The 12856-nt window shown below is 41.6% G+C and overlaps 1 protein-coding gene across 5 annotated transcripts in view; it reads right to left on the bottom strand.

Moving 5' to 3' along the window:
* Nucleotides 1–10092: 10092 nt before the first annotated feature.
* The window catches only part of LOC129860523 (vasopressin V2 receptor-like), a 51559-nt gene continuing 48795 nt past the window's right edge, over nucleotides 10093–12856 (bottom strand). For all 5 annotated transcript variants that reach the window (XM_055930976.1, XM_055930973.1, XM_055930975.1 and 2 more), the window contains one exon: nucleotides 10093–12856. This exon is cut by the window's right edge. The gene's annotated coding sequence lies outside the window, so the exon portion shown is untranslated.

Here is a 12856-nt window from a genome sequence, read left to right as displayed (position 1 = left end):
AGCCACCCCGCCGTCCGTATGTACTCCAGGTTCCTATGGTCGGTGAGGATGAGGAATGGCTCCTTGGTGCCCTCCAGCCAGTGTCTTCACTCCTCTAATGCCAACTTCACCGCCAGGAGCTCCCGGTCGCTGATGTCATACTTCCTGTCTGCAGGAGACAATTTCTTTGAGTAGTATGCACATGGATACAATTTCTGTTGGTCACCTTGGCGTTGGGACAAGATGGCTCCCTCGCCCACTTCTGAGGCGTCCACCGCCACCACGAAGGGCAGCATGGGATCTGGGTGTTTCAGCAACAGGGCAGAGGTGAAACTCCCCTTCAATACACGGAAGGCCTCATCGGCTGCAGGACTCCACACCAGCTTACGAGGACCACCCTTGAAGAGAGAGGTGAGACGAGAGGCAATGGAGCTGAAGTTCTTAATGAAGTGGCGGCAGAAGTTGGCAAACCCCAGAAACCATTGGAGTCCCTTTATGGTGGTTGGGACTGGCCATGAACTCATCCATACTCACCCTCTGCGGGCTGATCTGGTATCCCAAGAAGGAAGCATTGACCTGATGGAACTGGAATTTCTCCACTTTAACATAAAGGCGGTTATCCAGGAGTGTTTTAGGACTACTTGGACATTAGCGATGTGATCCTCCAAGGTGGCCGAGTAGACCAGGATGTTGTCGATATACACAACCATCTGGTGCCTGATCATGTCCCGGAACACCTTGAACACGAACGCCAGAAACACTGACAGAGCATTGGCTAGTCCATAAGGCATCCCCAACTACTCGTAGTGCCCAGACATGGTGCTGAAGGCTGTTTCCCACTCATCCCCCTCTCGGATACGGATAAGATTGTAGGCGCTCTGTAGGTTGAGCTTCCTAAACAAACGGGCCCTGCGGAGCTGGCCCCTGTTCGATGGCGGCCGCTACCAACGGGAGAGGGTAATGATACTTATTGGTGATGGAATTGAGACCTCTGTAATCGATGCGGGGATGCAGACCCCATCCTTCTTGGTCGCGAAGAAGAATCCTGCCAATGCAGGATGAGCAGACAAAACCCTGTTGGAGAGCCTCCTGGATGTACTCCTCCATGGCCTCGGTCTCAGCCACTGACAGAGGGTAGACGTGGCTACGTGATGGCGCAGAGCCTTTTAGCAGGTCAATGGCATAGTCCCAGGGGCAATGAGGAGGGAGACAGGTGGATTGGGTCTTGGAGAACACCTCCCAGAGATCCTGGTAAACCTCCGTGATGTCGGGCTGGAGGGCAACCACAGGACTCTCAACCGATGTGGAACCACAGGGCAAGGGAAAGCAGGTCTTCCGGCATCCGGGTGCCCAGTCGGTAACTTCTATCCTCGAGCAGGAGATGGTGGGGTCATGACGTTGGAGCCACGGGAAGCCAAGGATGATGAGGAAGGGAAGGCTCTCCTGGTGCATGATGATGAGGGAAGGAAGGCTCTCCTGGTGCATAGATCCCACGGTGAAGTTGAGTGGTGCTGTGACGTGTGATAATGCCAGATCCCACTTGTCGATTATCCAGGGCGTGGTCCGGAAGAGGAGAGGAGAACGCAGGGGACCTCCTCCATAGCCACACCCAGTTGCACCAGCTGGTCGTGGTGTTGGTGGAGTAGAAGACCTTGTTCGTTGACCGTTTGGGAGATGGTTTTATCTTCTGCTGCTTCCATATGTCGAGGTAGTATTCTGTAGCGTATACGGCAGGAGTCAGGAAGCAGGTGCAGAATTTTCAATTTGTAAGTCGCTCTGGATAAGAGCGTCTGCTAAATGACTTAAATGTAAATGTAAATGCAGAAGGTGAGTTTAATAATGATAAACGCAGATAAACAAAACATGAGAAGTGTACAGAACGTGAATAAAAACAACACTACATTGTGACTGATGGCTACTGAGGGCTAAATAAGAGAGAGAGTAATCAAGGAAATAATGATGCCCAGGTGTGCGTAATGATAGGGAGCAGGCGTGTGGATTCATGGTTGCCAGGGCTGGTAGTTAGTTCACCAGTGAGGTCGAGCGCCGGAGCGACATGGGGAGAAAAACACTTTCACAGATGTAATAATGTAATATTAGGCCTACTGATTATTTCTAACTATCTTGCGAGCTACTCATTAACAGCCCGCACACTAGTAGACATGCAGTTTTCTGCTACAGTGCAACCTTTGGTAGGCTGCTCAGAATCGGAGTCTGCGCTACATCAAAAATAAATCATGCTTTATTGTCACATACAACAGATAGGTGTAGTGAAATGTGTTGTTTTACAGGGTCCGCCACAGTAGTATGGTGCCCTTGGAGCGAATTGGGGTTAAGTTCCTTGCTCAAGGGCACATCGACAGATTTTTCTCCTTGTCGGCTTGGGTATTTGAACCAGCAACCTTTCTGTTACTGGTCCAACCCTCTTACCCCTAGTCTCCCTACAAATCTCATGGACAGATAAAGAGGAAATGACAAACATTCGAGACAGAATTGAACTTCTGCATCACCAAGATTACAGATAAGCCTAATCAGACATGCCCATGCGTGTCATGGTTCTTACAGGCAAAGTGAAATGACACAATACATTTGCTTGTGGTGCATGCAAATGATATGGAAACACCATTGGACCAACACCATCAGACATGAAACAACAGATACAAATGTAACAACAGCGCAACAAAATAGATTTTGCAGGTGCCTTTTGATTTTACACACCAGTGGTGCAACTATTGCTTTCCAACTGCACTGAACCAAAACTTTAGAGTGGTCGACAAAACCATTCATCTTGAGGTGACGGGGGTGCTAAGTAGCCTACAATCTGTTAATTGTTATATAATATTTCAAATGGACATCTATTTTAATACAGACTAGCTCAAAACATTACTAATCATTGAAATGACAAATTACCCAATGGATCTTGACAATTTTCTAGTAAAAAAGCATACGTTTGCACCCTTTGAAAGTGGGGTTGCAGCTGCTCTGTTTGCTCCATTGCTCAGGCGCCTATGATTATAACACGTTCACAAGCAGAACTGGTTTGAAATATGGTTGAAATTGTCATTACAACCTGTTTTGCTCACTTGGACAGATTTAGAGTACATCATTTTTGTTTTTGTTTCTTTCTTTGTTAAATTAATACAGTACTTTCGTGAGGCTAGATGTGTTGATCAATTGAGTTATTATTTTTCTTGTTGAAAATTATAGCCTACCTAAACAAATAATGTGTGGTTATAATTTCTTCACATGAGGGATCACTTCACTGCGCTGATAGTTGTTGAAAATTCAAATCCCATCTCTCGTTCAGTCTTTGAGTGGGTTTAATGTACTGTAGTAGTGGGTCTGTGTGATGTCAGGCACATATATTCCTTTACAGCAATGAGAGATAATGATACATCCTAGACACTGAGCCAGAGATGGACTAGCAAACAGACCCACAGAGTCAGAGGCTGGCATTTTCTTTTCAACAACTATCAGTGGACTGAAGATGTTGATACTCATGTTTCTTTTATTCAAACTCATCTTTTATTCTGACTTGGGTATCAACATCGCTTCAGTGCACTTATAATTGTTGAAAAGGAAATGGCAGTTTGCTAATCCATCTCTGGTTCAGTGTCTAGGATTTGGACTGGAGTGTGGGGTTAGGATTAAGAGTGTGTTAATGGAGTTGTAGTGTACTGTAGTGTACTGTAGCTGTGTGTCTGCTCCATCAGGCAGAGGAAAACTCATTTGTCAGAGGTGTGAAACAGGCTCTGCTCTGGGGGCCTTTGTGCCAACACACACACACACACACACACACACACACACACACACACACACACACACACACACACACACACACACACACACACACACACACACACACACACACACACACACACACACACACACACACACACACACACACACACACACACACACACACACACACACACCACCGGGCTAGGGCTCTGGGCTGCAGACACCAAAGGAGCTTAGCAGGACTCAGCAGAGTGGAAACTGGCGTCACGCAAATTATTCTCACATGAAGTAGCTACCGAACCAGACCAGCTGTTTTCTACAGACAGTCAGACAGACAGGCATGCGGGCAGGCAGACAGTAACCTTTGTTGAGGCCCTTCAGTTTGGAGGAGAGTTTTAGTTGCTCAAGAGCTAAACATAACAGTTTAACCCTCTGAAAGATAAACATTTTCTCTATGATATTTACTGCCTTAACACGTACAGTATATTTGTTTTAACATAGACCATCTTCAGTTCCGGGCTAGTCTCATAGACAAGACATAACATTGTAAACAAAATCCGGAACACTCAAATTAGTATGACATGTTATGTTTGGTATGGTTAAATATTACAGATGATTAGCTAATGTATAAACGAAAGTAGGAGGTTGGTGGGTAGGCATATAACGTGAATGTCTAGCAACCCGAAGGTTGCGTGTTCAAATCTCAACACAGACAACTTTAGAAAATGTGCAACTACTTACTACTTTTGAACTACTTTCCAACTACTTAGCATGTTAGCTAACCCTTCCCCTAACCTTAATCCTTTAACCCAACTCCTAACCTTAACCTTAATCTTAACCCTAACCTTAACCCTAACCTTAACCTAAGCCTATAACCTTTAACCTAGCTAATGTTAGCCACCTAGGTAACATTAGCCTTAGTGACCTAGCCACCTAGCTAATGTTAGCCACAACCAATTGGAATTCGTAACATAGGTGCTCCGCTACCGGGGCCGATTGGGTGGGCGTCAGGGGCCACAGGGCCAGGGAGACACTGCATACTGGATGAATAGAGGATTCACTGTTGTTGCTCATCATATATATGGAAAATTCTTAATATATTGTACGAATTTCAATTCTTAACATATCATACGAATTGGAATTCATAACATATCATACGAAATGGACATCCACAAATGATTACATACCATACCAAATGTAACATATCACACTAATTTGAGTGTCCCTGATTTTCATTTACTATGTTACGTATACCACTGAGTCCAGGTCATTTCAGACAGTTTGGAGGAGGGTTTTAGTTGCTAAACATAACAGTGTAATAAATCATTAATTATAATAGAAGAGTTAGTGTCAGACATGTCTTTGGATTTGATATAGTACAGTATCACCCCTAGCGGAATACCACACACTGATGTTGTATTGAGAATAATGGATGGTTCTTCTGCTGTAATGTCCATCATTGATCTATGGGAAGTGTTTTACAGTATGTCTCTTACAGTATGGGCCCGTCCCAAATGGCACCCTATTAGCTGACTCTGGTCAAAAGTAGTGTACTTTATAGGGGATAGAGTGCCATTTGGGAAGCAACCTATGTCTTTACTGTATCTTCCCCGCTGTCTTCTTTTGTTCTGTAAAATAAAAGTGGGGTGACATCAACCGGGTTTCTCAATGTTTTACTTTTCTTCTCTCTCGTCTTTCCTTCCCTCTCTTTCCCTCTGTTTCTTTCTCAGCTTCTTTCTCAGCTTCCCTCTGTCATTGTAGGCTATCATTGTAGGCAAGTAAAACGAAATGCATGCTTTTTAACCGATCGCTGCCCGCACCCGCCCGCCCAACTAGCATCACTACTCTGGACGGTTTTGACTTAGAATATGTAGACAACTGTAAATACCTAGGTGTATGGCTAGACTGTAAACTCTCTTTCAAGACTCACATTAAGCATCTCCAATCCAAAGTTAAATCTAGAATCGGCTTCCTATTTCGCAACAAAGCCTCCACTCATGCTGCCAAACATACCCTCGTAAAACTGACTATCCTACCGATCCTTGACTTCGGTAATGTCATTTACAAAATAGCCTCCAACACTCTACTCAACAAATTGGATGCAGTCTATCACAGTGCCATCCGCTTTGTCATCAAAGCCCCATATACTACCCACCCCTGCGACCTGTATGCTCTCGTTGGCTGGTCCTCGCTAAATATTCGTCGCCAAACCCCCTGGCTCCAGGTCATCTATAAGTCTTTGCTAGGTAAAGCTCCGCCTTATCCCAACTCACTGGTCACCATAGCAACACCCACACGTAACATGTGCTCCAGCAGGTATATTTCACTGGTCATCCCCAAAGGCAACACCTCCTTTGGCCGCCTTTCCTTCCAGTTCTCTGCTGCCAATGACTGGAACAAATTGCAAAAATCACTGAAGTTGCAGACTTATATCTCCCTCACTAACTTACTTCATTTGCACACACTGTATACAGATTTTTCTATTGTGTTATTGACTGTACGTTTGTTTATCCCATGTGTAACTCTGTGTTGTTGTTTTTGTCGCACTGCTTTGCTTTATCTTGACCAGGTCGCAGTTGTAAATGAGAACTTGTTCTCAACTGGCCTACCTGGTTAAATAAAGGTGAAATTAAAAATAAATAAATAAATATTCAATGTTTGGGTTTCCTTATAATCCTCTTTTCTACTGAAGTCAATTGCCTGATAAGTGCGAACCATCTAAGGGCAGACATATTTTTTCTCTTTTATTTGAAAACATCCATCTATTCCCTCCTAGTAAATCATAATAGAGTTTCTCCCTCTCTCACGCCCAACGATCAAAGCACCATGAGCCATTGTTCGTTTACATTTCAAAAGACCCGGAAGTACTAACATTCTATTTTTCAGTGTCTGTGAACTGCTATTGTAAAGTGCAGGAGATATTTTGCTCAGAACTTTGTTGCCCATAAAACCTGTAAAAAAAAACTTCAAAAGAAAGAAAAGAGCGCTAATAAAAAGATATCACTTGTTTTTCTCTCAGGACCACATGTCTGTTTTTACCATGCTGGACAAATCACAGGATCTTCAATGAGCATGGAAAAGACAAGCCTCAAAACACTCCATAACCATGGCAACAACATGCGGGTGTTAAGTGATAAACTCTCACCCCGATTCTATTGGCCGCTTAACAAAATAACCTCAAGCGATAATAAAAAGAATGCAAATACAAACTCCTTTCAAAAATATTCACATATAAAAATAAATAAATTGGGATATCCAACATTATAAAAGAACGTGTGACTATATTTGGAGTGTGACTGATGAAGTTGCAAACAGTTGTAGTTAAATTGTAGTCATAAATATAGGCGCTGCAAATGCCTGTGGTGTGAGAAGATTTCCTGGAAAGAAACAAACTCCCTAAATAATATTTGCAGCTGTTCTGACAGACAAGTCTCTAGATACACCTTGACAGTGGGGGAAAAGTACCTAATTGTCATACTTGAGTAAAAGTAAAGATGCACTGTACCTTAATAGAAAATTACTCAAGTTAAAGTGAAAGTCACCCAGTAAAATACTACTTGAGTAGAAGTCTAAAAGTATTTGGTTCTTAATATACTTAAGTATCAAAATTAAATGTAATTGCTAAAATATACTTAAGTATCAAAAGTAAAAGTATAAATCATTTCAATTCCTTATATTAAGGAAACCAGACGGAACCAGACGGAACCATTTTCTTGATTTTTTAAATGTATGGATTGCCAGAGGCACACTCCAACACTCAGACATAATTTACAAACAAGGCATTTGTGTTTAGTGAGTCTGCCAGATCAGAGGCAGTAGGGATGCCCAGGGATGTTCTCTTGATACTTGCGTGAATTGGACCATTTTCCTGTCCTGCTAAGCATTCAAAATGTAACGAGTACTTTTGGGTCTCAGGGAAAATGTATGGAGTAAGGAGTATATTATTTTCTTTAGTAATATAGTGAAGTAAAAGTAAAAGCACTCAAAACTATAAATAGTAAAGTACAGATACCCCCCAAAAACGATTTTGACTTAATTACTTTACACCACTGCTCCTCGCTAAATAAAAAGTAATCAAGAGAAAGAAAGAAAGAAGTGAAATCTTTGTGTTTGATCAGCATAATGGTTTACCCAGATTGTTTGTTTTTACTATTTGTTACATCAAATGTGTTACAGTGTGAAAGTGTGTTAATCAACTGCAGCTTATTTAGCCTTCACACTGTGTGTGTGTGTGTGTGTGTGTGTGTGTGTGTGTGTGTGTGTGTGTGTGTGTGTGTGTGTGTGTGTGTGTGTGTGTGTGTGTGTGTGTGTGTGTGTGTGTGTGTGTGTGTGTGCCTCAGGTCTGTGGGCTACACACTGAGGTTGAGTAACATACACAGGCTGAATCTGAAATAGCACCCTTTTCCCTATACAGTGCACTACTTTTGAACTATGGTGCCATTTTGGACACAGCAACTGATTGCCCAGTGTTGTGCAGCCTAGCCTAATGTGTTGGAGGGAGGATTCGGGTCTGTCTTTTATAATCTGATTTATTGGCGTAGTTTATGAGGGTTATTCCATGAGCCCTTCATTCAGACTGCCATCCTCAGAAGTCCTTGGCTGACCCTAATATAATTGATTTGAATGAGGATGAGGAAGTTCACCTAGTATGTCCCAGGCCAGGCCATTCATACAGTCATACTGTCACACAGCTGGTTGTTAATTTCTCTAATAGCCTGTTACACACACACACGCACGCACGCACCCAATTTTCCCTAACCCCTAACCCTAAACCTAACCCTAGCTCCTAAAACTAACCCTAAACCTAATTATACGCCTAACACTAATTCTAACCTTAACCCTAAACCCCCTAGAAATAGCATTTTACCTTGTGGGGACTAACAAAATGTCCAACATTTTTGTTAATTTACTATTCTTGTGGGGACTTCTGGTCCCCACAAGTATAGTTAATCACATCCACACACACACGCGCACGCACACACACGCACACACACTAATACCCAGTCACAGCGAGGTGTCCTGGCAGGCCTAGGGAGCCGACCCTGCAGTGCCGTCTCTGTAATGAATAAGTGACCTTGACTGGAGACATCAGACAGAGTAGGCCGAGCTCAGCATGAGTCCTCTTTATGGACTGGAACTACCTGGGTTCAAATAATATTTGAAATAATTTCCAATGCCTTCATCTTTGCTTGATTGAGCTTGTCTGGCTTAACGGGCCAACAGAATAGTCCCAAAACTGCAAACCATGTCCATCTGGCACTCTAGGCAGGCCAGAGCAGACGCTTAAAGTATTTAAAAAAAATGTATACTATTTGAACCCAGGCCTGTCCTATGGACACAGATGGAGCTCTGTGCTGAGCCGAGCTCCTGTCAGATTACAAATGACCACTGACCCTGCCCTGGCTATGCTCTATCAATGACCTCTGACAACACTCAAGATTTATAACAGCCAGTGGTTTTATATTAACTAATGTTTGTGTGTGTCTAGAGAAAACCTTGGCTTGTCCCCCGGCTTAAAAGGAAGTCTGCTATGCATGCAAGATTACCCCAGTGAAGACAAGGAAACAGACAAGGGAAATGTTTCTAGGAATGATATTGTAATTCTTGTGGGGAACTTGTTTTTCTACACCGGAGTCAGTGTTTTTATTTCCATCCTCTTGTGTATTCGTTGGTTGCGCCACAAGCGGATGCGTTCAGGAAAGTATAATCCACCTTGAAAACATATTTTTCTTGGCTTATGAATCTGTTAAAAATCAAGAAAAAAACTATCTGAACAGAAAAGCTACCTGAGAGCTCTCAACAACAACAACAATAAACAATCAACATACAACAAAAACAACAACAACAATCCACTTCCTTTTTGTCAATAGAAATGTGTTTGTTTGTTTGTAACTTCCAGAGGACATGACACCCTTTACACACTACTGAGCCGAGCCGTAGTGTTATTCGTAGGGAATATACAGTAGTTGTAACGGATGAAAAACATATAAAATCCAGGCTAGAAAGAGTGCAGGATAGATAAACAACATCTCTGTTCTGGAAGAGATCCCACAGAACTGTAATACTCTTTTCAAACTGGCTTGCATGTTTTATTATAACGCCATCCCTTTACGGTTACAGCAACTATGGTGGACGATGCGGAACCAGGCGGGAACACTACGGCTCGTGTGAAAAGGATATAATGTTGAAACCTGAACACAAATCATACAGATGAAGCACTGAGCCATCATGACCATCAGCCTACTGTAACTGATCTACTGGACTGACACGTAAAAACATGAGGTTCATTTAGTTATACTGGTCACACAATAAAAGACACGTATCACACGTTTTCTTAAATACAGTTCACAAACCACACTGGAGAAAGTCTCATTTGAAATTGGTAGACACAGACATGTGGATTTAATCTCCTTTTATACACACAAAGTTACAACATGTACGTATGTAGCTATCATAGTAATAATGATCTTAAAGAAAGGTTTGTAACAGATTATTGTTGTCATAAGTCTGTCATGCAGTTGAAGGGCCTATTTAGTGTAGTATTATAAATAAATAAAGGAATAGAAAATATAACAAAAACAGAAATACATACATCGCTACATACAGGAACATAAGGTAGTAATAACGGGAACTTAAATATGTCCATTTCTCATTTGTTTAGACATAGAATAAATTAGAGATATAAACACATGTGGACCATATAACATGACTTGAGGTCTGACATAATATGAATCTGATCCCTGCTTTTTGTGGTTTGTCTGTCTGTCTAGAGGGAAGCCCCTCTACTACAGTAAATACTGTATTATATTGTCCTATGTGTGAGGCCCCTCAACTACAGTAAATAATGTATTATATTGTCCTATGTGTGAGGCCCCTCTACTAGAGTAAATACTGTATTATATTGTCCTATGTGTGAGGTCCCTCTACTACAGTAAATGCTGTATTATATTGTATTATACGGCCTCTCTACTACCAGATCTGTATTATAAGGCCTCTCTACTACAGTAAATACTGTATTGTCCTAGGATGGGGCCCTAGCCTGGTCTCAGATCTGTTTGTGTTGTATTGCCAACTCCTATGGTCAGTTGGCAAGATAGCAGATCTGAGACCAGGCTAGGGAAGCCCCTCTCTCTACTATTTATTTTATTGCTGCTATAACCAGTGCTTGACTTGGGCAGGAGCTCACCGGAGCTGAGTACCGGTGCCTCAAATGTTCCACTGCTTGAGCTCCTGTTCCTCTTATAGAATATTAGCTCAAAAGTATTGTGGAGCTCCTGCACCTGAATATAAAGAGTACAGGCACCTAAAACTAGTACCGGAGCATGTTTCAGTTCAAGTCAAGCACTGGCAATAACAATACAGGCACTTTGTTTGGTTCTGAGTGATTTGGATCTAGCCTGGTCCCAGATCTGTCTGTGCTGCCTTGCCATGACAATAGGCAAAGCAGCAAAAACAGATCTGGGACCAGGCTAATTTGGATCCTGATATCAACTGAATGATAGTTTCACCTTAATAGACAACGGATGCCCTCATTCTATATTTCCAAAACACAACTCATCTTAGGCTTACTAAAGCATACTAAATTCAGTATCTAGTAAATATGATCTTATACATCTCAACTTCATTGTTACTGTACGTTAGACCTGAACATGTGGCTATTCTTTGTTTCCTATGCAGATATTGTAGCATTAACATATTTGGTATATACACTACCGTTGAAAAGTTTGGGGTCACTTAGAAATGTCCTTGTTTTTTAAAGAAAAGTGCTAACATAATTGCAAAAGGGTTTTCTAATGATCATTTAGCCTTTTAAAATGATCAACTTGGATTAGCTAACACATCGTGCCATTGGAACACAGGAGTGATGGTTACTGATAATGGGCCTATGTAGATATTCCATAAAAAATGTGCTGTTTCCAGTTACAATAGTCATTTACAACATTAGCAATGGCTACACTGTATTTCTGATCAATTTGATGGTATTTTAATGGACAAAAAATTAGATTTTCTTTCAAAAACAAGGACATCTGTAAGTGACCCCAAACTTTTGAACAGTAGTGTAGTCTTTTTGGTTCTTTATCACTTTACTCAAGTACATCTCTGTTGGACCCTTTACAATTATAGAAAATACAGGTAACTGTCAAAATAAAGGAAACACTTGAGTAAACGAGGGATACAAAGTATATTGAAAGCAGGTGGTTCCTGATTTAATTAAGAAATTAACATCCCACCATGCTTAGGGTCATATATAAAATGCCCAGTTGCCCATTATTTGTGTGTGTCTGTGTGTGTGTATGTCTCAGATCACCAGATCTCCACCACTGTCAACAAAACACCAATTGATGGAAGGAAAGGTGTCAAACACTTGTAGAATCTATGCAAAGGCGGATTGAAGCTGTTTCCGGCGGCTAGTGGTGGCCCAACGCCCTATTAAGACACTTTATGTTGGTGTTTCCTTTATTTTGGCAGTTACCTGTATGTCAGACATAGTATATATTCATCATAATCTCTTACACAATCTGTAAATAATAATGGTCGTACTGTACTGTGCCTCTGCAATACTTTCAATAAATATATTTAAAATCATTGATTTACATGGAATGGTAATTTCCTTCATTGTACAGTCTAAATTAAATTCCTTGTGGTTTTTCTACAATGTGTTACTACTTGTGCATGGACTTGACACCATAACATATTCAGATGTGGTCATCACTGCATATTAGCAGTGGGCAGTCTGTGAAGAGTCACGTTTCCATGTGTTTATGAGCTATACTCATAGTGTGACATCCATACATGACGGTGGCGGTGGTATTGCACTTTTAAGAAGTACTTCTAAGAAGTCTCTCTCTCTCTATCTTGAACATGCTCCCGTGTGTATAGTATTGTTTATCCAGATAATCTTTTTCATATTTCTCTCCAGATGTGAAATATAATCACATAATTGCGTCCCAGTTTATTGTCGAAGCCTTGGTCTGCTAGATTCATTCTCTTATTATTCTCTTATTATGTTGAACATGCTCCAATGTGTTTAGTATTGTTTATCCAGAGTATTTTTTCAGATTTCTCCCCAGATCTCTTTCTCTTTTCACAAGTCACCATTGTTCTTTCTTTCTTTCTTTCACCAGATATTCCTCTC

Source organism: Salvelinus fontinalis, chromosome 8 (assembly GCF_029448725.1).
Source record: "Salvelinus fontinalis isolate EN_2023a chromosome 8, ASM2944872v1, whole genome shotgun sequence".
NCBI classification, from domain to species: Eukaryota; Metazoa; Chordata; class Actinopteri; order Salmoniformes; family Salmonidae; genus Salvelinus; species Salvelinus fontinalis.
Note: the sequence above shows the minus strand (reverse complement) of the source record. Positions and strands in the feature narration are given on the sequence as shown.